Source organism: Petaurus breviceps, unplaced genomic scaffold (genome assembly GCF_028583685.1).
Source record: "Petaurus breviceps papuanus isolate PSGF00001 unplaced genomic scaffold, PetGlider_PUasm1.0 47, whole genome shotgun sequence".
Taxonomy (NCBI): Eukaryota; Metazoa; Chordata; class Mammalia; order Diprotodontia; family Petauridae; genus Petaurus; species Petaurus breviceps.
Window position 1 is genome coordinate 1,000,942 of NW_027186349.1, and position 15,897 is coordinate 1,016,838.

Below are 15,897 nucleotides of genomic sequence, written 5' to 3' on the forward strand. Positions count from 1 at the left end.
CTAGAAGTTTCCTGCTAACTAAAATTGTGCAATGAAGAATTTTTTTTCTATAGCAGATTAATTGATTCATGCAACATTTATTTAAAACTTGTTAAGTGCAGAACAATTGGCTAAGTGCTAGGGGGATATACAGTTTCCATAATATACATCCCAGACTTTCATGTAACTTCGAGTACAGAAATGGTGATAGGATGAAGGTAGAGAAAATGAGTCCACAGTATTACAATAAAAGCGTAGTAAAATGTGGCAAAGCAAAATGTGACAAGAGGTTCGTGCAAGATGGTCATTACTGCCTGGGAGGATTCAGAGAAAGCTTCCTGGGAAAGGGAGCATTTGAGTTGAGCAATGAATAAAAGGATGAGTAGCAATTCAAAGAGTGAAAAGGAGATGATTTTATTTCTTGGACTTCAGGAAACTTTTAGTAAATATTACCTGTTTTGTAGCTCAAGACCTATTAGACTCCTAAGCTACATAAAGGATGGTTCTTTCTTCCACATTGTTTGGAAGCATTAACTAAGATAAATACAAACATGTAATTCCATATTATTGATATTCTGTGAGTTTTATATTTGCCTTTAGTTGTACAGCATATCTACCCTTCTATTTATATTTTGCTTAGGCTAATATTAAAAGTCAAATTGAAATGTTGCAGAAACACCTTGGATGGTCAAATGAAGCAACTTAAGATGAAAAGCTTTCCTTGACTAATGACATAAATAAATACTTTTGATAAATGAGCAGTTTTTTCTCCTGGTTTTCTCTGAAGGGGCGGGGGTTATATCAAGCCCAGCTTCCAAGACTGTTTCACTGGGTGTGGTGACTAAGCGTGCTACTGTTTGTTAGGTCCACAGGTGAAAACTGGCTAAAAGGTGGACACCAAATTTGGAATAAGCAGCCATGAAAAGTGTTTAGTAAGCCCTCACACCAGAGATGCTAGTCTTCCCTGAACTCCCTATACAACTCAAACCAGGCTGAGGCTAATCAACAGACCTCAAACCAGTTGGCAAGTTAGGGAGAATTTGGCAGAAGAAATTGAGCATGTAAAGACTTACTGCCACAGAATGGGTAGATAAGAGTAATTTGTTCCATCAGCCATGAAGGTGGCAGAAATAGGCACTGTACAGTGCTTTGAGTTTAGACATCAGAGATGCCATGCTCATCCACTATTATCCTGGGGTCCTTGCCACTAATTTTGATTTTTGTCCTCTCACTAGACTTAGATGACTATGGAAGAGAGAATGAGCCTGGTGACTTTTTAGAGCTATGCCTTACTCAAATCTAATTCACACACAAGTCAAGACACTGCCCTTCATGTAATTTATTTGTCTTCTTCCAAACAGAGATCAACAGGGGTTAGGTGAGAAGAGATAAAAGAATTTGACAATAAAAAAATAGTATTAAAAAAATTGCACTAGGCAACACGAAGTAAGATTTCTTAGTCTTTGCTTCAGGCAAATGTTTCACATGACATCTCTTGAGGCATTCTTCCTTTCCTGCCCTCACTCCTCCACCTCCACACTTCATTCCTGCCTTTGTTTGCTGGTGAGAACTAGGGAATGAGGGTGGGGGAATATTTCATCTGTGAGATCTCCAAACCCACAAAGATAAGATTAAATGACACCAGTCATATGAAAATTCACCTCAAGTAGTAATAATGGGAGACTTCGGTTTCGTATAAATAAGAAATTCATAGAAGAGGAAGAAAAAGAAAAAGAAGGAAGCAGAATAATAGTAGTAGTTATAGTTTATACAGTGGGTATGAATGAATATAAAATTATGAAGCTCACTCAGCATTGATCATAAGTAAAAAATTTAATATGGTTCATTTTTTATTATTCTCAAAATGCTTTCCTATACAGAAGATCATTTGATCCTCTATAGAAATTGAGATTGAAGTATAAAGAGTTTTAAAATTTATATTTTCAATCTGAACTTGTGCTTGTTTAACACATTAAGTAATCTTAAGGTATACACTTGGGTGTAAGAGAAACCTATAATTTCTAAGGGAAACTAAGATACGTGTGATTAAATCCTTAACTTTTAAAGTTCAGATTTGTAGATTGCAACCATATTTCCTCCTTCCTATAAAACATCCCCTATTACAAAATCAGACTGAAAAATTGAACTGAATTTATTATTTGCCTCACCCCTTGGGGCAGTTCTTAGGATCTGACTCATTCAGATAGTTTAGTATGTAGTATTGTAGAAATATAGATTCAAAACAAGGGTAGAAGTACATGCAAATGATAAAGTGAAAGAGGACTCCTATTTTTTTCAGTGCAGATTTAATGTTAGACTGGCACAGTCTGAGAGTACTCATTTTGCTTTGGATACTTACAAATGCAGATTCTCTAGATGAAGAGCAGAGTCAAACTGATCCATGAACATTAGGATGAATTTACAGAGCATAACATGAAGTGGAAATATGGAAATCATCCAGTGAATTTAATCAATGTAGACAGCTAAATGAGAAAATGCACATTCCAAAATAGGCACATCAAATTAGCCAGATAATTGTTAAATCTCCACTTCATCCTCCACAAACTTAACCATTTTTTATTTTAAAAATGCACCTTTCTTGTATCTGTAGTTATACTGATGTATATTTATCAGTTATAATATTTTCTATAGAATTTGTTAGTAATAATAATTTTGTTTATATGTGGCCAAGAAAATTATTTTTAAAACTGAAGAAAAATATAGTTTTGCATAATTTGAAAATAAGTATTTTCAGATTAGAAAGAGAAATTTTCTTAAGATTTCCAATTACATTTATCATTATGCTCATTATAAAGATGCAAGGAGAAATACTTTGTTTTTTAAATTAAATTAATCATCAACAGGAGTAATTATTATATGAGATTAAAAAAATAACCTCAAAGTCCGGAAGATCTGTATTCAAGACCTGCTTCTGATACATAATGTATGTTTGGCCCTGGACAAGTCACTTTTGGTCTCAGTGGCAGAAAAAAATCTCATTAATTCTAAGTTCTACTTAACTACATTTATATTTTCTATCTGAACTTGTGCTTGCTTAACATGTAAAGTAAATAAAGTACTGAATTAGTTGCAATGTAGAATGAGGTACTGTGCCAAAAGTTCCCTACACCAATGAATACACAGGTCTGGAGAACAAGCACACACACATATAAAATCTATAAAGATCTAATCGGATCCAAACCCTCTTCCCATCACCATCACATTAAAAAATAAGCTATAATAAGTAACTTAACAAAGCTTTATAAGTGTCTATCATTAAAATGATTCTAGATGCTACTTTTGATTAAATTATAGGGTGGTCTTTCTAGAGTAATATAAAGTTAATATAGAGTAATATAAAGTAATGTAAAGTTAGTGGTTAACTCCTCCTTTGTTTTCCTCTGTTGATACACTTGCCCAATATTGCAAACTGTATAGCCTCTCAATTGTCATGGAAGTTGATAAAGAACTCATTAATGTGTGATTTAGGGTCTTTCATTACTTTTTTTTAAAATTAGTTTTGATTAATTTTTAACATAACAGTAACAAATCATATATTTCCTGATAATACTACTCTGTCACCAACCTTTAAATGAGTCTTCACTTATAAAAAAGAATAGTTTTGAAAAACTAATCAACCAACAAAGTGATGCCTACCCCTCATTATTCTGTTCCATATGAAAAGGAGAGAAATGATTCTTCACCCAGGGTAGATATTGGTTATTACAATAGAATAGCAATATTGAATTCTAAGAATATGTGTTTATTCAGTATTTTTGAATCGTTAGGAAAAGTGTAGTTTGAAAGTTCTTATGTTTATCTTTGGTTTTGATCATTGGGCATTTGGTCATTGATTTCTGGTCAATGCTTATACAAAGAAATATTTAGTAAATCAAATAATCTATTAAGCTTGTGTCTACTTTATCACAAACCAATTGATTGAATAGCAAAAATTTGACTAGATTGTTATAATTATATTTCTTTGCAGAATTTGACTATAATAGAATTCACGGAATTGACTAGGTACAATTTTTCATATTGTTTTGATCACTTTTTAAATTAAAACTCACAGATTTAAAATATATCATTATTTCATTGTAATTTAAGGAATTCCTAAGAGAGAAGGGAGGGGGAAAAGGGAGAGAATTTGGAACTCAAAAAATTATATGAGAAAATAAAAAAGCAAAAAAATAATGTTACATGCAGTTGGGAAAAATAAAATGTCATTTTAAAAAAGGAAAATAATTCACATAGGTCTAAGTTTTTGTTCCTTCCCTGGCTTTCTTCAGATTCCAGCTAAAAATCTCAGCTTCTTGGGGCAGCTAGGTGGCGCAGTGAATAGAGCACTGGCCCTGGAGTCAGGAGGACCTGAGTTCAAATGCAACCGCAGACACTTAACACTCACTAGTTGTGTGATCTTGGGAAAGTCACTTAACCCCAATTGCCCTGCCTTCCTTCCTCCAAAAAGAAACAAACAAAAAAAAAACTTTAAAAAATCTCACCTTCTTTAAGCAGACTTTTCACCATGCTCCCAAAGGTTGGTGACTCTCTGTGGAGAGTACCTCCATGTTCTTATCTATCTATCTATCTATCTATCTATCTATCTATCTATCTATCTATCTATCTATCTATCTATCTGTCTGTCTGTCTGTCTGTCTGTCTGTCTGTCTGTCTCTGTCTGTCTATTATTTTTAGATCATGTCTCCCCGATCAAATTGTTGTGATCTGCACTTGCAGCATCAACCAAAACGTGAGAGCTTGAATAATGAGTTCATGGTCCAGGTGGAGATTGTATTCATATGTTTATTGCATGCCAGCAAATCTCAATTAAGTATCCGAGGGTCCAAGTTTATATACTATAGGTAATGCACTTACATCATAATTTCTCATGGGAAACTTTGCATAGTTTGCAACATGAGGCACTGAACTTGCATCTTCTCAGGAGGCTGCTCCCATGGGACGTTTCCTTCTGCTTTCTTTTCACATGATTCACTATTTTATCTATATTGGTCAAGTGGCCAGGGTTTCAGGGACAGCCAGAATATTCCAAGCATCCCTTGCATGGGGGGATGAGTAACCGGGGCGAGGCGGGGGGAGAAAGGCAGATTGGTGGTGAGTCAACATCCTTAGATACTGGGCCTGGGTGGAGGGAGACAGGCTCAAGGGGGTCCTTGGCCTGGATTCACACCCATGGAAGACCCCTCAGAGCTAACTCTTGACATTGCCTCCTACAAATTGTGAGGTACTTTAAAATTTTAAACAATTCTGTATCCTGTTAATTTTTTAGTTATTATTTAAATTAATTTTAGTTGACTTTTTAGGGTTTTTTAAGTATATCAATATATCATCCTAAAGCTGATGTTTTTGTTTCTTCTTTATTATGATTATTTCCTCAATTTCTTGTCCGTGTGTTATTGATATAGTCAGTATTTCTAATATTCTGTCAAATAGAAATAGTGGAAAATGTCATCCTTGTTTCATTCCTAAATTCAATGGAAAGGATTCTATTTTATTCCATTAAAAATTATAATTTTGATCAATTCAAAAACCATCCACAATTCCAGATGACCAATAATGAAACATGCTGTCCATGACAGAGAGATGATGGATTTATGATGTGAAAGAAGATGTATTTTTATGTGCAGCCACCAGAGAATTTGTTTGCCTGGCTATGGAAATTTGTTCCAGGAAATCAGATTTTTTTCTTCTCTTTTTAATCAGGTAGGGAATAGAAGAGAAAATAAATGTCTGCTATTCTTTTTTTTAAGTGGTGGTGGGGCAATACAAATACGATGTTGCATAAACTTCAAATGAGGTCACTGTATTCTTAGTTTTACTTGACTGTTTTACCTTATTCCAAAAGCCCTCTTATGGTGCAGGAACTATCTGTAAATGTTTGCAATGTAAAAAAGAAAAAGAAAAAAAGTATTTAAAAACTAAACATTTTTAACAACTCCTTTGATCTTATTGGTTTAGTTGCTCTTGCTAATGAAACTGTGTGTGAACTATACATACCTTCTCATTCTGTTTAATTCCTTATATGCAACAACAAATTCTTCATAGAGAATTTCCTAATGAATTACATAATTTATTCTGAGTCTTTACATGTGTCATTCATTCCGGAGTGAAACAGATTGTTACCTACAAAAATCACTGAATCGTGAAGTTAGAAGAGACCCCGTGGGTCAAATAATCCTATTCATGTACTAAAAGAAATCTCTATAAGTGATCAAAACTTTGCTTGAAGATTCCAATGAAGGTGAACACATTACTTTTTTTTTCCTTTTTTTGGGGGGGGGAGGGCAATTGGGGTTAAGTGACTTGCCCAAGGTCGTATGGCTAATTTTTGTGTTCAGTATCTGAAGTCGAATTTAAACTCAGGTCCTCCTGACTCCAGGGCCAGTGCTCTATTCACTGCGCCACCTAGTAACACATTACTTCTTGATGAAGAAAAGATAATTTTCTGGGAGTTTCAATTATAGGAAGTTTTTCCTTATATTAAGTTGAACTTTTTACCTTTGTAATTTCTGCCCACTCATTAGTCCTATCTCTGCCCTCTGTGGCCAAATTTAGTTACTCCCTCCCAACCTTCTTCCGTATCTCATCATGCAACCAAAAATCAGTAAACAGATATTTATTAAGCATGTACTGTGGATTAGGCACTGTGTTCCATGTCTTAAAATATACTTCTTGTCCAAGTCCTTATTGGTAATAAGTTGTAGACTACTTATACCCAACATGTGTTTTATATTGCCCTTTGACATATTTATGATTTTGACTCTTTTGAGATGATGGTGTTCCACTGAATGGGCAGGGAACAGTATGATCTCAATGAAGGTGCTCTATGGTTTCCTGAATGAATTTTTGCCTGCTCTTCTTTTCCTATTTAAGTTTGCAATCAGCTTATTTTTCTCCTGCATAACTTTTCTGATAAATAATCAATTCAACCTTTCTACCCATCCTACTGCAGTGCGTATTGTGGTTAATACTCATTTTTCATCCACTTTGCTTTTCTTGTATGAATCACTAAATGTGATATAAATGGAGAAACTGGAAGTAATTTCAAAACATGATTTTTAAAATTTTCATTATTTATTTATTTACTTACTTTTAGTTTACAGCATTCAGTTCTACAAGTTTTTGAGTTCCAAATTTTATCTCTCTCCCCTACCCCTTCCAAGTCAGCCTATATAGATTCTACAGATACCTTTACATTAAACATTAGTCAAGTTGTAAAGAAGGTTATAACCAATGGAATGAACAAATAGAAACTAGAAACAAAACAGAACAAAAAAGAGAGAGAGCAAGTAGTTTCCTTCAGTCTGCATTCAGACTCCGTAATTTTTTCTCTGGATGTGGATAGCCTTTTCCATCATGAGTCCTTTGGAGTTGTCTTATACCCTTGCATTACTGAGTTGAGTCCAGTCTAACAAAATTAGTCATCACAGATATAATGAAAACACAAAATTCTTAATGTAATTTTATAATCAAAATAATAATAATAATAATAATAATAATAGCTAACGTTTATGTAACTGTTGTATGCCAGGCACTGTGTTAAGTGCTTTTCAAATATTATATCATTTGATGCTTACAACAAGCTCGGAAGGTAGGTGCTATTATTATCCCCATTTTACAGATGAGGAAACTAAGGCAAACAGTGATTAAGTGACTTTCCCAGGTCACAAGGCTAATAAGCATGCAAAATTGTATTTGAACTCCAGTCTTCCTGACTCCAGGCCCAGCACTCTATCCACTTGTACCTCCTAACTGCCAAAATTTTATATCAATAATCCTGCTTATGTTAGTTGCAAATATTTGGGACAGAATTTTATGATTAGAGTAACATGAGCTTTCTTTCTACATTATATTAAATGTGTTTATTTTACGAAAAAGTCATTGCCTGAAATGTTTAGAAGGTTTTAAAACGCCGAATTTGACTCCCTGAAGGCATTTCAGCAATTCTAGATACCATTATAAAGTATCAACACATTTTTGCCCTTCAAAGTGTCTGCCATTGATCACAAAGTGCTATACTGAGATATAGCACATGCATTTCAGTATCTCTTAGTGGGAATAGAAATTAAAGTTTGAAATATTGAGCTTGTTAATCATTATTCAAACAGTGATGCCACAATAATGCAAGTGGAAGAGGGTGAAGAAGTGAGCCTTTTCTAATATTAAAGTGGTTATTGATTGAAAGTTAATGCTGGGTGTCTAAAAACTACTTTTCTTTCATCTAATAATCAAATAAGTACAGGATTCAATGAGTGCATTGCTTTGGTAGATGGTCATTTTAGTCAATATTTTTATTGATTGCTTAGAATTATGTCTACAGTCATTAAACAGATGTTTATTCTATTATTTCATGGCTTCCTTTTATAGAAATAGTCATAAGTGTAATGTTTTGGAAAAAGAGAAAAAATGTAAGTTGTATATATGTTAGTTTATAAATTATACATGTAAATTATACATATAAATTATACTATATGCTCATTCACATAATAGTGGAGAATATATTCTTTTTTTACCTTATAAGCACCTTATAAGAGAATTTCAGTTAAGGAAATGAAAGATTAATTACAACAAAATAAATTACAAATATCCCCTCCCCCAATACCTGAGGGAGAGTGCATAATATCCTCCATAGCATCTTGGGACTAGGCCCAAAATTTAGTTTATTTCCTAAATAGCACTGATTCTATTAAGTCTATGTCCAAAATAGGCATCTCTGCAAAATAAATTTTCATCTCATCTACTGCTAGGTTCAGAATGTCATTCATTTCTCCTTTGGGACCAAGTACCCAGTTGACTTTAAAATTCAAGGACCCAGAAGCCCCTTCCAGACCCCTTAGACTTGAGATGGCAGAAGCTCTTCTGCCTTCACCTAGAACTAAAGAGAACAGATCTGGAGGTTATTGATCAAGGCCCATTTCTTGGAAGTCAAAAGGCCTCAGAGAGCAATAAACTCCAGAGGCTTTTGTCTTATAATATGGTTTCTCACCAGACCTCACTATCAAAAAGAGTGACTTGAGTTCCCCCAAGAATAACTGAGGGAAAAGATGAAAATAACTGAAGGTTTCTGAAAATGATGACAGTTCTGTCTATTCAGTTAATTGAAAATAAATTTTCTTCCAACCACATTATTAGTCAATCAAAACAAGTTACAAAGTGTCTATGAATACTCCATATTCTTTTCAAAGAATTTGCCTTGTAGGTCATCGTGCTTGTTCTGGAAACAAACTCTTTATGGTGCATCACATGGAGAGATTTCATCTGCTGATCACCTGACATGGTCTGTGTGTGTGTGTGTGTGTGTGTGTGTGTGTGCCAGACTCTCATTACTCACACAAGTAAAATCACTGTTGAGTGGTCCACTGATCATCAATAGCAAGCAGGGCTGAAAAGAGAAGACATGCTTGTCGTGGATGCTAGTGATGGCACTGTGACAAAGCATGTCCTGTGTATAGTCTAAAATGAAAAAAAAATCTGCCACATCGATGTTCCTGTTTATGGATTTAAAAAAAAAAACTTTATTAAAACTTTCATGAGAGAAAAACTCATTTTCCCCTCCAAAAACAATACAAAATAAAACACTATTACAGGATGAAGAACGAAGAAAATAGCAGAAAAATTCAAATAAAATCCTCTTTAAAAACTTAAGCTCTTTGAGGGCAAAGAATCTAACTTGTCTTTGTGTTCCCCTATTAAAGGTTTTTAGTGAAGTGTTTCCCTAATGCTGGTCACACTTGCATGTACACTCACACACACACAAACACACACATGCACAAACATCTTTTTGATGTCAAGTCCAGTGCTCTTAACAACTATACTACCTCACTACATGGACTCCAATTTGAGAATAGCAATGTGAACTGATGTTAAACAATGAGAAAATGAACATGTGCTGTGTTTCTTTTTTTTTTTTTAGGGTCATTGGGGTTAAGTAACTTGCCCAAAGTAACATGGCTAAGTGTGTGTGTGTGTGTGTGTGTGTGTGTGTGTGTGTTAAGTGTCTGAGGTTGGAAATGAACTCAAGTGCTGCTGAGTCCAGGGCCTGCACTTTACTCACTGCGCCACCTAGCTTCCTTGTGTGCTGTGTTTCTTAACGTGAGAATTTTAAGTCCTTTCTAAATAAATTGGAAGCTATTAATGTCTACGTACAGTTATAATATAAAAATTGGAAATTGGGAAGGAAATAACCAATTCTTTTAGGGCTAACTCTGCATGATAATGAAGATTTGTTGTTATTTGGTCAATTTTTCAGTTATATCTGACTCTGTGACTCCATTTTGGGTTTTCTTGGCCAAGATGCTGGAATGATTTGCCATTTCCTTCTTCAGCTCATTTAAGGAAACTGAGGCAAGTAAGGTTAAATGACTTGCCCAGGGTCATACTGTGAGTAAGTCTGAGGCCACATAGGTAAGTCTTCCAATTTCAGTCCCAGCACACTACACCCCTATTCAAGATGATATTGAATGATAAATAAGAAATTTCCAACAGTAATTGTGGCAAAAGGCCTCTCTCTCCCCCCTTTCTGTCTTTCTCTCTCTCTCTCTCTTTCTCTCTCTCTCTTCCCCGGCCTTCTCTCTCTCTCTCTCTCTCTCTCTCTCTCTCTCTCAGGTCACTATATTATCCACACCCTCTCTCTCTCTCTCTCTCTCTCTCTCTCTCTCTCTCTCTCTCTCTCTCTCTCTCTCTCACACTCACACACACACACACACACACACACACACACACACACATACACATCAGTAAACTTCCAGAGCCTATTCAGTACACTAGCTTAGTTATTACTCTGTTTTTCAACTTTCACCATGCAGTTCTGCCTTCCTCTCTGGTGACTGCAGGAATAAGAAGTTACTTAGGTCACTATATTATCCACACCTGATAAAGTCAGACTATCCCCGTGCTATAGTTACTATTCCCTTTTAATTAGATGTTCCAAGACAATATGCTAGAAGGGTTTTGCCCCTCAAGTTTGGAACTCTCCTGGGGCTGTTCTCTCTGAATTGAAGCATATGAGTGCAAGCTCCCAGGACTGACTCTATCTAACTGGCTCCACACTCTAAATATGACACCACATTTCACATGGATTATCTTCCTTCTGTATACATGCCTCTAACCCATCCTCTCACTTTGTTCTGGAAACAGTAATCAAATCAGCATTGTCATTGATGTGAAAAGAAATGTGCCATTATTTCTTCAGTCCACTCACTATCACTGTGTCTACCCCCATTAGAATTTGTATATGCCTTAAGGGCAATAATTGTTACACATTTATGTTTTTATCACTACGCTTATATTAGTGAATGCCATATAGCAAAGGATTAATAAATGTCATTTCAAATATTCATTAGCTCTATTTTCAGACTTGGAAAGTTTAAACCAAATCTCTGTCTCATAACATCCTTGTAGACAAGACAGAGAAATCAGTGCTAGTTGGGTCAGTAAATAGTGGTAGGTTAATTGTGCCCAAATTGTGCTGATTAAAGACTTATTATCAACCTGACAATATGCATGTAGTGCTGTGCTCCAAGGTTACATCCTCACCTTAAAGCAAGTCAGCATTTTTACCATATTTTGATAAGAAATGGATATCACAAATAACAAATGTATAGATCATGTGTACCTGGAAGAGATGTCTGCTACATTATATTATAGCTTGAAAATCTACAAAGATCTTAACAGAGACAAAGGATGAGCTGACTTTAACAAAGTAGAGTTTAATGAAAATAATTTAGTAAGAAACATGAAGTCCTTAGGTGAAGGTAAAAAATTCAGCCAAATATGTAAAATTGTGGGGGTCATGTTGTTGCATATTTTATCCACCAAGTAAAATACCCTACTTGAGGTCAGATAGTACTTTGCTCTCTTTACCATTTAATGTAGAGTCTTACATATAATAGGTTTGTATTGGATATCTTCTTCTAGCTCAGGAAGTTTGACTGGCTCTCTATTGTCTCAAGAAGAAAATACAAACTCCTCTTGTCTTTAAAACCCTTCACGATCTCACCCTAAAATTGAATTCTAGATTTACTTCAAATGTCTCACCCTCATACACTCTTTATTCCAACCAAACTCTCATACTTCATGTGCTCTCTCCATGCCATGTCTTCGTTCATCTGTCTGTGAAATGCTCTCCCTCCACATCTCTACACCTTTTAAAATCCATATTTCCCTTCAAGAATGATGCCACATACATATACATACATATATACATATAAAGACACATAATCATACTCTGTATAAAGAATAAAGGCACCCAACTAGTACAATAAAACAAAATTATTTAAAAAAACAGTCATTTCCTGCTTACTGTGTATTTGCTGTTGCTTTTTTTATTTGTCATATGAGGAGTGGTACAAAATTAGTTTTGTAAACTAGATTAAGCGACTATTTTGTAATCCACAGAATATGAACATTTTCACTACAATAAAGAGGAAAAATAGTTTTAACTCTAAATTAAAATAAAAACACTAAGTTTAAAATGTCCTAAAATGAAGTCAAATACTATAAGTAATATTGCTTTCATTATAGAGTAGACAAAGTTCTGTGTGGAATATGTGTGAGGCGTAGGAGTAAGGAGGGCTTGCGAAAAGAATTTTTTTGTCATGCATTCATTCAATGAGTATTTCTTAAACATTGAGATCTTGAAGGAAGGTAACTTGAAAATTGATGTGAGATGTAGTTTATAGACTTTGTTCTTAATAAAAAAAAGTAATTTAGAATGGTAGATAACACCATTTTCAAGGTGTTACCTCAGCAGCTCTGAAAGGTATCAATAGAAAATCTTTATCATCGGATGATCAAAAAGTGACTTCTTTGGAGCTCATAGAAGAGTTTTGGATTCTGGACTTCTTTTCCACATAAAAATTACCTTTAAAATGTTTGGAGAAAATCCCTGTAGATATATTTGCATAAGAAAATTCTGAGAGCTGCACATTCATGCTAAATTTATGGAGTAGAGTATTTCAGTAGGAAATGAAAATAGCCATTTGGAAGTGTTCATGTGGTTTGGGTTAATGTAAATCTGATGCTCCTTGACGATACATTGGGTTAACTAAAGTTTTCAGATCTCATTTTATGAATCCTTATACTAAAGGTTGTATTTTTCTCCCTAGACTAGGTATTTCCTAGGTTCAAACTTGACTGTTAATAAAAAGAAAATTGCTGGAACATTGCCTGATGATGATGAATCTGCATAAGGTATCAAGAAAAGAACATAATTAGGCCCATTTTATTTGTATGTAGTATTATGATTAGGTGATTTCGATGGTTGCTTTATAAAATTCAAGGAACTTAGAGCTCTGATAAAAACAAAAGGGAAATAACTCACATTTAACTGTATATCTTAAGAAGATAAAATAGTAATCATGAGTATTCATATTATCATACTACTAAAAATTTTCCAAAAGTTTTTTTTTTAATCCACAAAACCTGTGTGAAGAAATGCTAGTATTTTTATGTACATTAGATAAGGAAATAGAGACTCAGAAATGTTTTTAGATTGCCTAATGTTGCAGCACTAGAAAATATGAAATATGATCAACAAACCTTTGCTTGATTTCAAGTTTAATGCCCTTTGTACTAGGCCATGCTGAAGTTAATGGGATAATTAACATGGTAAAGGTAATAGAGTTTGAAGATGGGCACTAATTTCAAGAAAAACTATTGTTCTATTGCAAAAGTGACATTTAATTGGGATCATTCTCTGTATTAATTTTATTTTCTCATATTATTTTTTTTCCATTTCTCTCATCATTGGACTAGTTCTGTGGCATGGTTTTGAAAAGTCCTGAACTCTCTTCATTTTCCGAATACATCACCTGCTTGGGGTTTGGATTTTGTGTTCCATAATAACATCATTAGCTTTTATTGGATTTACCTGGACATGGGCTGCTTGCTTTTTTCTAGTCTTTAAACATGTAATTGAATCATAATTACGGTGAATTTGTATGGCTTTCTTGGGAATCAACGTGTGACTTACTTTTGAGTTGATTACTGCTATTTTGAGTGTATGTACTGTCTTCATATATCTGCACTGTGGCAAGGATTGAAATGATGTGTTGGCCATTAAGACATAATTACATACTGCTATAAAGACTATAGACACAAATATACAATATATATGCTATCTTTCTTGTGTATGAATGTATCTGCATATTATGAAGCTTAGCAGTTCCAGAAGTTGTCAATAAAATCTTCATCCTAGAGTGATCAAAAATGAGTCATATGGAACTCACAAAAATGGTTTGATAGCAGAGACTATTTCACCTTTCATGGCCTTTCCAGTATCTAGCATAGTGCTTGGAGTAAAATAGAAATATAATTACTTCTTGTTGAATTGAATTGAGATGCTTTTCCCCCATTTCCATCTCAACCACTTTCAATAATAAAAGCAATCAATCACCATTTATTAAGCATCTACTATGGGGAAACAAAAAGAGGTAAAAGGCAGTCCCTGTCCTAAAGGAGTTAAAAATCTAATTAAAGATGTCATTCCTTTGGGGGAACTAGGGAGCATGTGGGGCAGGGGGTGGAGAGAGAGAGAAAGAGAAGGAGGAGAGAGAGAATGAGTTATGGATGATTATTGCCATTCTCCAGAGAATTTTCTTCTTAGCAGAATGTACCTATGTACACCTTTGTACAAAGGTGAATATATAATCTTTTACCCTACTTCTTTAATCATGTCTATGTGTGATTTAATCACTCAGGAATTTTTTTTTAAGATCCTACCATGTGCCTGGCTTTGTGTGAGGTGTTCTGGATAAAAATATAAAATTAAAATGGTCATTGACATCAAGGAAGTAGCATTCTACTGGGGAAATGTGCTTGTATGCATACCTGCTATAGACAAGGGCTATTACAATTTCCATTCCTTCTCCTGTTCTAGCTTTAATAGGTTGAATTTTTCTTCCATTTTGCCATTGTCATATTTCTCAAGCCCAGTCTTGTCTTTTCAGTTCACCTTGCCGCACAAGACTTGCTATGCTTTGGTCATCTATCCAATCATTTGCTTCATTTATCTTATTCTGTGCTATTATGATTAGTGAATTATTGTTCTGTGTTGGGGAGTTGATTCAGCTTATTATACTATGCTATTATGATGATAACTAATACTACAGCAACTAAAATGATAACGATGATAACAATGACAAAAAGAACTATGAACAACAGTTACAAAAAGAAGACTTAAGTCATCAAAAGGCAAAACTAGAAAGGAGCAGTGCTGAATGAGAATCATTAATACTAGAGATATATTAATTACTAGGAAGGCAAATTGCCAGCTCCTCAGACATAGGTCCAATTATGCCTTTCTTAATAAAAGGCATAATATCTATTATCAAAGATTGAGAATGCCAGTGAGTTCTTCAAGTTCATGCCAACATTTATGTACTTAATATAAATATTCCTGGTTTGTATCATGAAACATATGTGTATATCTATGTATGTACATATGTACATATAGATTTATATGCACATATAACATGAAGATAGGTAGTTAGGAATATTAGATGGACAGACTTAAAGAAAAAAATTCTTGTTGAGCAGCAAAAGTATGTGCCAAAAAGCTTCAAGGCTATTAAGAAGCAACTTTTTTGTTGAATTAATGATTTTAAAATACACTGTCCTAAAGTATCATTACACAGTGTATTGCTTTTTTTATTACTGGGAAGCCTGTGACTTCAGTTTGTACTCATGTCTTATTCACTCCCTGAAAATTTATCAAATATAATCAAGTAAAATAAGAACAGTAGAATATTTAATTTCAACCCAAAAAACTCTTCTCTATTTAAAGCATCCTACTCTCATATTAATATCAAGAACAATTCATGTAAAATTAGGCATTATCATTTTTGTTTCATCAATTCCCAGATGTACATTTCTAGCCCTAGTAGCTCTCCTGAGAGACCA

The 15,897-nt window shown here is 34.3% G+C and overlaps 1 protein-coding gene across 1 annotated transcript in view; it reads left to right on the forward strand.

Moving 5' to 3' along the window:
* CDH12 (cadherin 12) overlaps positions 1 to 15,897 on the forward strand; it is a 1,453,320-nt gene that overhangs the window by 560,975 nt on the left and 876,448 nt on the right. The gene's annotated exons all lie outside the window — the stretch shown is intronic.